This window comes from Choloepus didactylus, chromosome 2 (assembly GCF_015220235.1).
Source record: "Choloepus didactylus isolate mChoDid1 chromosome 2, mChoDid1.pri, whole genome shotgun sequence".
NCBI classification, from domain to species: Eukaryota; Metazoa; Chordata; class Mammalia; order Pilosa; family Megalonychidae; genus Choloepus; species Choloepus didactylus.
Window position 1 is genome coordinate 48,374,731 of NC_051308.1, and position 11,145 is coordinate 48,385,875.

Below are 11,145 nucleotides of genomic sequence, written 5' to 3' on the forward strand. Positions count from 1 at the left end.
CCTCTGGCCCTCCAAAGTCAGTTGTCACCAAAAGCCTCTGCTTGTTGGGGATTCATAGCTTGCATTGAGCAGTCCATGTTTGTTAACTAGAACCCCAGTTGGAGCTCAGCTGAACTATATCCGCTTGCTCGGAGAGTGCTGCTCTCTACCACAGCGAGGCTTTGCAGTTCAGGCTGTGGGGGGAGGGGCTCCCAGCTCGGGTCTGCATTGCTTGCTTACAGATTTTATGCTGTGATCTCAGGCATTCCTCCCAATTCAAGTTGGTGTATGATGAGTGGATGGTCATGTTTGTCTCCCTGCAGTTATTCCAGATTATTTCCTAGTTGTTCCTGGTTGTTTATTAGTTGCTCTAGGGGGACTAACTAGCTTCGACTCCTCTCTATGCCACCATCTTCTTCCTCCCTGTTTTGTTTTCTCACCCCCTGTTCTAGTTTGCTAATGCTGCTGGAGTGCAAAATACCAGAGATGGATGGGCCTTTATAAAAGGGGTTTATTTGGTTACACAGTTACAGTCTTAAGGCCATAAGGTGTCCAAGGTAACACATCAGCAATCGAGTACCTTCACTGAAAAATGGCCAGTGGTGTCTGGAAAACCTCTGTTAGCTGGGAAGGCATGTGGCTAGTGGCTGCTCCAGAGTTATGGTTTCAAAATGGCTTTCTCCCAGGACGTACCTCTCCAGGCTTCAGCTTCTCTCCAAAATGTCACTCTCGGTTGCTCTTGGGTTGTTTGTCCTCTCTTAGCTTCTCCGGAGCAAAAGTCTGCTTTCAACAGCCATCTTCAACTGTCTCATCTGCAGCTTCTGTGCTTTCTTCAAAGTGTCCCTCTTGGCTGTAGCTCCTCTTCAAAACATCGCTCACAGCTGCACTGAGTTCCCTCTGCCTGTCAGCTCATTTATATAGCTCCACCAATCAAGGCCCACCCTGAATGGGTGGGGCCATGCCTCCATGGAAGTATCTAATCAGAGTTATCACCTACAGTTGGGTGGGGCACATCTCCATGGAAACACTCAAAGAATTCCAATCTAATCAGCACTAAAATGTCTGCCCACAAGATTGCATCAAAGATAATGGTGTTTGGGGGACATAATACATTCAAACTGGCACCCCCCCTTTTTTTCCATTTGTTAGCATTTAATGAACCTCCCTCCACATGGCTTCAAGGCACGAGGACACAGGCTTCCCCCCACACCCTTGATCTTCTCCTCAGCTCTTCTGCTGAAGAATTTGGCCTTCATGATGACAGGCTGATTTGGGAGCTTTCCCTTCCCCAGAACTTTGTAGTAGCCCGATTGCACCACATCAAGGATGGGAGCAACTCCAGTCTTGTTTTTAGCAGCATTTACCCATGTCTGCTCACTGACTAAGATCCAAAATTTATCAAGATTGACAATTGGACAGAACCTCTGGTTCCTCTTCAAGTGATAATGTCTCATACCAACCTTCCCAAAGTAACCTGGGTGATATTTGTCGAAGTTGATCCTGTGGGGATGCATGCCACCAGCGTTACCCCAGCCTCCCTATGCTTCCGGTGTTTGCCTATACGGCCATGGCCGTGGCTCACATGGCCCCGGAGTTTCCGGGTCTTTCTCAATCTGGAAGGCATGTCAGGAGCCGAGAAGAAAGATTCTCCCTTTCTTTCTAATCTATAAAAGGCACAGGCTGGACTGAGATAATTTTGCATGGAAGTGTCTTGTGATTTTTTTCTGCCATATGTGTCGCTAGATTTCAGAGATTTTAAAAAATGTGGGTAACCCCCAAATGGTTAAGAAATCCTTGAGCTTTTCAGAGAACAAGTGTAGAAACCTATGCTCCCAACACTATTGCATTTAATCTGATAAATGAGCAAGTCCCTATTGTAGCTATGGAAAACTAACGGAATTCAGAACAAAGGTCTTAGCATGTCTATTCATGAGACAATTACTCTGATTACAGATGAGTTTGAAACCCCTTGATGTATCAATGACAGAGAAAAACATCAGAAGCTCTCACTGCACAACAGTGATCTCTGAGCTGCACAGAATTCCATCCAAGTGGTATTATCACATACATGTAAAGTTCCCCAGTGTAATGAAGATTGCTACCTGATGGAGTGATGTTAAGACTCTGACAGAGAGTTGGGTGGCAGTGCTGGAGGAGGGGTTCATGTCTGAAGCCATCAAATGGCTTGGCTCCTTAATTGGCACAAACTCCCTTAGGATTTAATTATGCTCTGTTGTAGAGCTCTTATGACGATTCAGTGCAAACTACTCAACCTCCTTGGATCCCAATTCCTTTATTTCATAGGGATATTTAACATAGGAAAAGAGAAATTGAATTCCTAAGAGGAAAACCCAAAGAATCAGCAGGGTTTATTTTTCAAGAAAGGTGGGGGGTTATAAGAAGTCAAGATATTAAAGGGGGCTTACCTAGAGTGTATACTTAGGGGCCCTGACTGGATCAAAGAGGCATTAGGGATTTAGGGCAATCTGACCTAATTATCAAAAAGCAGTCAGCATCTCCAGGGCAGTCTTCAGATCCCCTGTCCAGCAGCAATTAACCCCACTGGCTCTCCCAAAGAGTCTCAGGGCCAGTTAGCTCAAGTTGCCCAAGCCCTGTGCTCATGAGGTCACATATTTGACCCTGTGTATATGTGACTAGTGTTCTGTTTCCACATTAGACTGAGCCCTCATTCCATCCACAGTCACACATATGCATCACTGGACATAGAAGGGTTTGGGAGAGGGTGGATGGTGGCTCAAAGTGCACTCTAGCTGAAAGTATACACCTTTGAGTGTATGTGTTCTGCATGTTATAATCATTTCACACATTAAAGAACACATGAAGAGGGAGAGAAAACAAGGGCCACTCCTAAGGTACTTCAGGCTCATGCACTAGCCTCGTAGGAATGACCTAATTTCACTGACTAGGCAATTCTCCTTTGAGAAGTAAGTATTCAGAATTCCCTGTCTTCAGGAAAATCAAAGAACTCTTCTTTCTGTCAGGACTTGTCTCCCTGGGCACTTCAGCCAGTGCCTGTAGGACCAGTCATCAGGGCTTGCAGTGATAGCCATAGCTGAGTGTCAGGCACACAGAAATGGAGGGCTAGGCCTTTTGAGGCAGGTTAGATAGAGAAGGAGGGAGGGGAAAGTGACTCTAAGACCCATAACAAAAGCTCCTTTTGGCACATGCACGCACATCTAGCCCTCTCCCAACACAACCTAGCACCTGAAATGAACCAATGAGAAGTGCAGCTCATCAATCCCTTATTAGCATAATCAAAGGGGGAAGAGCCCCTCCAAGTCCTTATAATGCAAAGATCCTGAGCTCAGAGGGCTTCTCCTCCTTTGGAAAATGCCTATACTCACCCCCTTCAGCATGTACTTTCACATTAAATTTTTTGGCTGTACACACTGACTAGTCCTTGAATTCTTTCCTGAGACTAAGTTAAGAAACCTCACAGTGCCAGCCTTTGGTTGAGGTCTCGATTTCTTCAAGAACTCCTGGGGCTGTCCGGCATCACTTTGACGACAGCTCCCAAAATAAGGTGCAAGCCCTACTTCTCACTTTTCCCTTGCACCCCGTGAGATACTGGCACTGCCTTTGGAACCTTTACTCAGCAGCCTGAATGTACAGAAATAGGACAAGCACACTGACTCAGGAGGCCACGGCTCCTTCCTCCAGCAGGGACCTGGTGTGCCTACCCTGTTTAGGAGTGGTGGCGCAGGCAGGGCTGTGTGGGGACATAACCACATCCTGTCGGGCAGTAATCCTGTTATCATACAGAGCTTCACTGTTGGGCTTTTGTGGTTTCTGGGCTTTTTAAGTTGTTTCCTTGCCCCTGGGCTGCAGAGCACTGGTTATCTAGTGAACACACTTCCTTATCTCCTCCACCTTTTCCACACACACTTTCCATCTTCTTATCCTGAATGAAAACATGGCCTGCCCTGTTCTCTTCCCCTTTCCAAAACAGGCAGCTCCTCCCCCTCCTCTGGTCAGGACCATGGATCCCCCACCCTTGTTTTGCACATCATCCTATTTTATTGGCCCCTTGTAGACCTCCCCCATGCCCAATACGTTTGACTGTTTACTGACAACCTAAGCATATTCTCCTGCCCTCTTCTGTGGCTTAATACTTGCCTCATAGCCTTCCTGGAAACTTCATCACCTGCTACTTGTTTTTACTCCTCTGATACCCTGGCCTCATTATTGTTTTTTTTGTTGTTGTTGTTATTTTTTAAAAAATGTTACTCTATTGTTTTTTAAAAGCTAAAAATGACCCTGAGTTCTGCTCAACTTAAGTCACTCACTGTGGTGCACATACTTTGGATATGGACACCAGAAGGCTCTACCCTAATAATCTCAAATTCTCACAACCCTACTCCAACTACAACCTTCTTAACTTCTACCTGTTTACCACTTCCTCACCTGCTCACCCTTCCCATAATCACACACTCCCTCTTCTCTTTGGCATAAAACAACAGAAATTTATTCTCTCACAGTTCTGGAGGTCAGACATCCCAAACCAAGGGATAATAGCGCCATGCTCTCTCCGAAACCCACAGAGAGAATGGATGAATCCTTCCTTGCTTCTTTTAGCTTCTGGCATTTTCCATCAATCTTTGGTGTTCCTTGGCTTGTTGGTACATCACTCCAATCTCTGCCTCCATCTTCTTGTGGTCTTCTGCCCTGTGTTCCTTGAATCTCTTGCTTCCTCCATATCCAGCCTGGACTCCCTGACCTGCCATTTCCAGGATGTCCGTGAATCACTCATGGTTTTGCTCTTCCCTGGTTCCTTCCTTGCTGACCTCCAATCTTGGGTGATCCCTAGTACTAGCTTTCTTTAGCTCTTCCTTCAGTTAGCTAATCTCTATTGGAACTTTATAAGCTTTCTGTGGTGTATGAGCCCTCCACAAACAATTCCATTAAGACCATGTGTGTCTGACTATCTTCCCCACCATTTGCTCTTCAACATATGAACTGGTCTCTAGTCACTTCAGCACCCTAATACGGTGAGGAAACTGTGGCTCGGAGAGATTATGTAACTTGCATAAATTACCAGAATTAGTAAGTGGCAGAGTCAAGATTAAGAAACCTGGGCTAGACGATATACTATGTCTCATTATAAGAACTCCATGTAAAGTTGCCCATTTTATAATTAGGCTATCTGTACTACTGTCATTGAGTTGTAGGATTTCTTTATACACGTAAAATATCAGTCTTTTGTCAGATACATGGTTTCCAAAATTTTTTTCCCATTGAGTTGGCTGCCTCTTTACCTTTTTGACAAATTCCTTTGAGGTACATAACTTCTAAGCTTGAGGAGTTCCCATTTATCCATTTTTTTTCTTTTGTTACTTGTGCTTTGGGTTTAAGGTCTAGGAAGTGGGCGCCTAATACAAGGTCTTGAAGATGTTTCCCTACATTATCTTCTAGGAGTTTTATGGTACTGCCTTTTATATTGAGGTCTTTGATCCACTTTGAGTTAATTTTTGTGTAGGGTGTGAGGTAGGGGTCCTCTTTCATTCTTTTGGATATGAATATCCAACTATTCCAGCCTCATTTGTTGAAAAGACTGTTATGTCCCAGTTCAGTGGCTTTGGAAAACTTATCAAAAATCAGTTGGCATAGATCTGGTGGTACAGCTCCAAATTCTCAATTCAATTCCATTGATCAATAGTTCTATCTTTGTGCCAGTACCATGCTGTTTTGACTACTGTGGCTTTATAATAAGCTTCAAAGTCACGGAGTGTAAGTTCTCCCACTTTGTTTTTCTTTTTTAGGGTGTTTTTAGCAATTCGAGGCATCTTCCCTTTCCAAATAAATTTGATAACTAGCTTTTCCAAGTCTGCAAAGTAGGTTGTTGGAATTTTGATTGGGATTGCATTGAGTCTGTAGATGAGTTTGGGTAGAATTGACAGCTTAATGACATTTAGCCTTCCTAGCTATGAACATGGAATATTTTTCCATCTTTTAAAGTCACTTTCTATTTCTTTTAGTAGAGTTATGTAGTTTTCTTTGTATAGGTCTTTTACATCTTTGGTTAAGTTTATTCCTAGGTACTTGATTTTTTTCAGTTGCTGTTGAAAATGGTATCTTTTTCTTGAGTGCCTCTTTACTTTGTTCATTTCTAGCATATAGAAACATTAGTGACTTATGTGCTTAATCTTGTATCTTGCTACATTGCTAAATTTGTTTATTAGCTCCAGTAGCTGTATCATCAATTTTGCAGGGTTTTCCAGATATAAGATCATATCATCTACAAATAAAGATAGTTTTACTTCTTCCTTTCCTATTTGGATGCCTTTTATTTCTTTGTCTTGCCAGATTGCCCTGGTTAGCACTTCTAGCACAATGTTGAATAACAGTGGTGACAGCAGGCATCCTTGTCTCATTCCTGATCTTATAGGGAAGGCTTTCAGTCTCTCGCCATTAATTACTATGCTGACTATGGATTTTTCATTTATGCTCTTTATCATATTGAGGAAGTTTCCTTCAATTCCTACCTTTTGAAGTGTTTTATCAAAAAGGGATGTTGGATTTTGTTAAATGCTTTTTCAGCATCTATTGGGATGATCATTTGATTTTTCTCTTTTGATTTTTTAATGTGTTGTAATACATTGATTTTCTTACGTTGAACCATCCTTGCATGCCTGGAATGAATCCCACTTGGTCATGGTGTATGATTTTTTTAATGTGTCTTTGGATTCAATTTGCAAGTATTTTGTTGAGAATTTTTGCATCTATATTCATTAGGGAGACTGACATGTAGTTTTCCTTTTTTGTAGCATCTTTGCCTGGTTTTGGTATTAGATTGATGTGTTAGATAGTATTCCATTTTCTTTGATGTTTTGAAAGAGCTTAAGTAAGACTGGTGTCAGTTCTTTTGGAAAGTTTGGTAGATTCCCGTGAAGCCACCTGGCCCTGGGCATTTATCTGTGGGAAGTTTTTTGATGACTGATTGGATCTCTTTGCTTGTTGTGATTGGTTGGTTGAGGTCTTCTATTTCTTCTCTTGTCAGTCTAGGTTGTTCATATGTTTCCAGGAAATTGTCTATTTCCTCTATATTGTCCAGTTTGTTGGCATACAGTTGTTCATAGTATCCTCTTATAATTTTTTAAATTTCTTTGGGATCCACAGTAATGTCACCTTTCTCATTCCTCATTTTGTTTATATGGGTCTTCTCTCTTTTTGATTTTGTCAGTCTAACTAGGGGCTTGTCAATCTTGTTGATCTCAAAGAACCAACTCTTGGTGTTATCTAGTCTATTGTTTTTTGTTGCTGTTGTTGTTCTCTGTGTCATTTATTTCTGCTTTAATCTTTGTTATTTGTTTCTTCTACTTGGTTTAGGATTGGTTTGTTGTTCATTTTCCAGCTTCTTCAGTTGCTCCATTAGTTCTTTGATTTTAGCTCTTTCTTTCTTTTTGATATATGCATTTAGTGCTAAAAATTTCCCCTTCAATACCGTTTTTGCTGCATCCCATAGGTTTTGATATTTTGTGTCCTCATTTTCATTTGTCTCTATATATTTAGCAATTTCTCTTGCTATTTCTTCTTTAACCCACTGATTGTTTAGAAGTGTGTTGTTTAACCTCCAGGTATTTGTGAATTTTCTATATCTCTGAGGGTTATTGACTTCTAACTGTATTCCACTGTGGTCAGAGAATGCGCTTCGATTAATTTCAATTTTTTTAAATTTATTGAGGCTTCTTTTATGTCCCAGGATATGATCTATTCTGGAGAAAGTTCTGTGAGCACTAGAGAAGAATGTGTTCTGGTGACGTGGGATGTAATGTTCTATATATATCTGTTAAATCAAACTCATTTATCAGATTGTTTAGGCTTTTGTTACCGGTTTGTATATATTATGTCCCCCAGAAAAAGCCATGCTCTTTGAAGCAATCTTGTGGGGGCAGACAAGTTAGTGGGGATTAAGTTGGAATATTTGGATTAGGTTGTTTCCATGGAAATGCACTCCACCCAACTGTAGGTGATGACTCTCATTGGATAATTTCCATGGAGTTGTTACCCCACGCATTCAGGGTGGGTCTAATTTAAATCACTGGAGCCATATAAATGAGCTGACAAACAGAAGGAACTCAGTGTATCTGTGAGTGACATTCTGAAGAGGAGCTACAGCCAAGAGGGACACTTTGAAGAATGCACTGGAGCAGAGAGAGTAGCTGCAAATGACAGACAATTTGAAGACAGCCGTTGAAAGCAGACTCTTGCTCTGGAGAAGCTAAGGGAGGACAAATACCCCAAGAGCAACTGAGAGTGACATTTTTGAGGAACTGCAGCCTAGAGAGGAACGTCCTGGGAGAAAGCCATTTTTAAATCAGAACTTTGGAGCAGACGCCAGCCATGTGACTTCCCAGCTAACAGAGGCTTTCTGGACACCATCGGCCATCCTCCACTGAAGGTACCCAAATGTTGATGACTTACCTTGGACACTTTATGGCCTTCAGACTGTAACTGTGTAACCAAACAAAACCCTCTTTATAAAAGCCAATCCATTTCTGGTGTTTTGCATTCCAGCAGCATTAGCAAACTAGAACAGTTATCAATTTCCTCATTGGTCTTCTGTCTGGTTGATCTATCTATAGGAGAGTGATGTGTGGAAATCTCTCACAATTATTGTGGAAACATCAATTGCTTCCTTCAGTTTTGCCAGTGTTTGTCTCACGTATTTTGTGGCACCTTGACTGGGTACATAAACACTTATGATTGTTATTTCTTGTTGAACTGCCCCTTTTATTAGTATGTAGTGGCCTTCTTTGTCTCTCATAACATCCTTGCATTTAAAGTCTATTTTATCTGAGATTAATATTGCTACTCCTGCTTTCCTTTGGCTGTAGCTTGCATGAAATATTTTTTTCTATCCTTTCACTTTCAATTTCTTTGTGTCCTTGTGTGTAAGATGAGTCTCTTGTATTCAACATATTGATGGTTTCATATTTTTTGATCCATTCTGCCAACCTATATCTTTTGATTGGGGAGTTTAATCCATATACATTCAACATTATTACCATGAAGGCTTTTCTTTTTTTTTTTTTTTAATTCAGTTTTATTGAAATTTATTTACATACCATACAATCATCCATGGTATACAATCAACTGTTCACAGTACGATCATACAGTTATGCATTCATCACCACAATCTATTTCTGAACATTTCCCTTACATCAGAATCAGAATAAGAATAAAAAATAAAAGTAAAAAAGGAACACCCAAACCATCTCCCCATCCCACCCTATTTGTCATTTAGTTTTTATCCCCATTTTTCTATTCATCCATCTATATACTAGATAAAGGGAGTGTGATCCACAAGGTTTTCACAATCACACCATCACCCCTTGTAATCTACATTATAATATAATTGTCTTCAGGAGTCCAGACTACTGGGTTGGAGTTTGGTAGTTTCAGGTATTTACTTCTAGCTATTCCAATACATTAAAACCTAAGAGGTGTTCTCTATATAGTGCATAAGAATGTCCACCAGAGTGACCTCTCGACTCCATTTGAAATCTCTGAGCCAATGAAACTATTTCGTCTCATTTTGCATCCACCTTTTGGTCAAGAAGATATTCTCAATCCCATGATGCTGGGTCCAAATTCATCCCCGGGAGTCATATCCTGCATTGCCAAGGAGATTTACACCCCTGGGAGTCGGGTCCTACATACGGGGAAGGGCAGTGAGTTCACCTGCCGAGGTGGCTCAGTTAGAGAGAGGGCCACATCTGAGCAACAAAGAGGTACTCAGGGGGAGACTCTTAGGCACAATTATATGCAAGTTTAGCCTCTCCTTTTCAGTAACGAGCTTCATAAGGGCAAGTCCCATGATCAAGGGCTCGGCACATTAAACCGCCAGTCCCAATGTTTGTAACAACATCAACACCAGTCCAGGTGAGGAAGTCCAACACTTCTGCACCTTCCCCCAGCTCCTTGGGTGGGGGGGGGAGGCTGTAAATATATTTTTTATTCTCTGCCCAAATTACTTTGGGATGTGTCACTATTTCACTCTAACCTATACTAACCTACCATATCTCACTTCCTATTCAAAGTTCCATGTAATTGTGGTGTTTGAACAAACCGACTATGGAGTTATACTGTTTAGAAAATATAGATCCTGCACCAAATAGACATCTCTTCCCTTGGTCTCACATGGAAGTTGAAGTTTTAAAAGACAGTCAGTTTCGACCCTTATCCTTTGGCCTGGTTTGCCCTAGTCTTAACCAAATCTGCTTCATTCATATCACTAATTGAAGTCTGGGCTCTTTTTCAGCTTTTTTTTTTTTTAACAGTTGCATATCTGCCGAGCTCTAGCTCTGAGTTTCAGGTGTCTCAGAGATACGCATTGTTCCAGAGACCAATCAGGTCATACACTAAGGGATCAGCATCTCAAAGTTTAGAGATAGGCATTACAATTCAGGAATAGAGTTGACTGTTGTAAGAGTTTACAATCTAGGGACTATTACAATAATCATGTCCACATTACGCTATGTTCTAAGATTTAATTCTGAGTTTACACATTGTAGTTAGTCCATATTGGTGAGGCATTATAGCGTTTGCCTTTATTTCTGGTGTACTTCACTCAAATACTGTGTATAGGATCCACTCACCTCGTTGTGTGTCTCATAGCTTCACTCCTTCTCGTAGTTGCTCAATATTCCATTGTATGCATATGCCACAGTTCACCATTCTGTCCCTCAGTCTATGGACCCTTAGGTCACCTCCACCCATTGCAAATCCTGATTACTGTCTCCATGACCAAAAGTTTGCAAATGTCCATTCATGGTCTCTGCTGTCAGATCTTCAAATGACATACCCCATAATGAGGCTGCAGGACGTTATGGTCTCCATATACTTAACTTTTTGTGGAACCACCACACTGACTGAAGGCATTTCTTGAATCAGCCATCCCATCCTTTGGTTTATGTTTGTCAGATATATTTTTTCCCTCTCTCTCTTAATGTCCTTTAACGTACGCATACTGAATCTCTTTAGTACTGAACCTTTCTCCATATCTCTCTCTCCTTTGTTTCTCTGTTGGTAGGGCTCCCTTTAGTATCTCAAATAGGGCAGGTCTCTTGTTAGCAAATTCTCTAAGCATTTGTTTGTCTGTGAAAGATTTAAGCTCTTCCTCAAATCTGAAGGAGAGCTTTGCTG

At 41.4% G+C, this 11,145-nt stretch overlaps 1 pseudogene; it reads right to left on the reverse strand.

Moving 5' to 3' along the window:
• Nucleotides 1–1,124: 1,124 nt before the first annotated feature.
• LOC119511510 lies at nucleotides 1,125–1,603 on the reverse strand (annotated as a pseudogene).
• Between the last annotated feature and the right edge of the window lie 9,542 nt (nucleotides 1,604–11,145).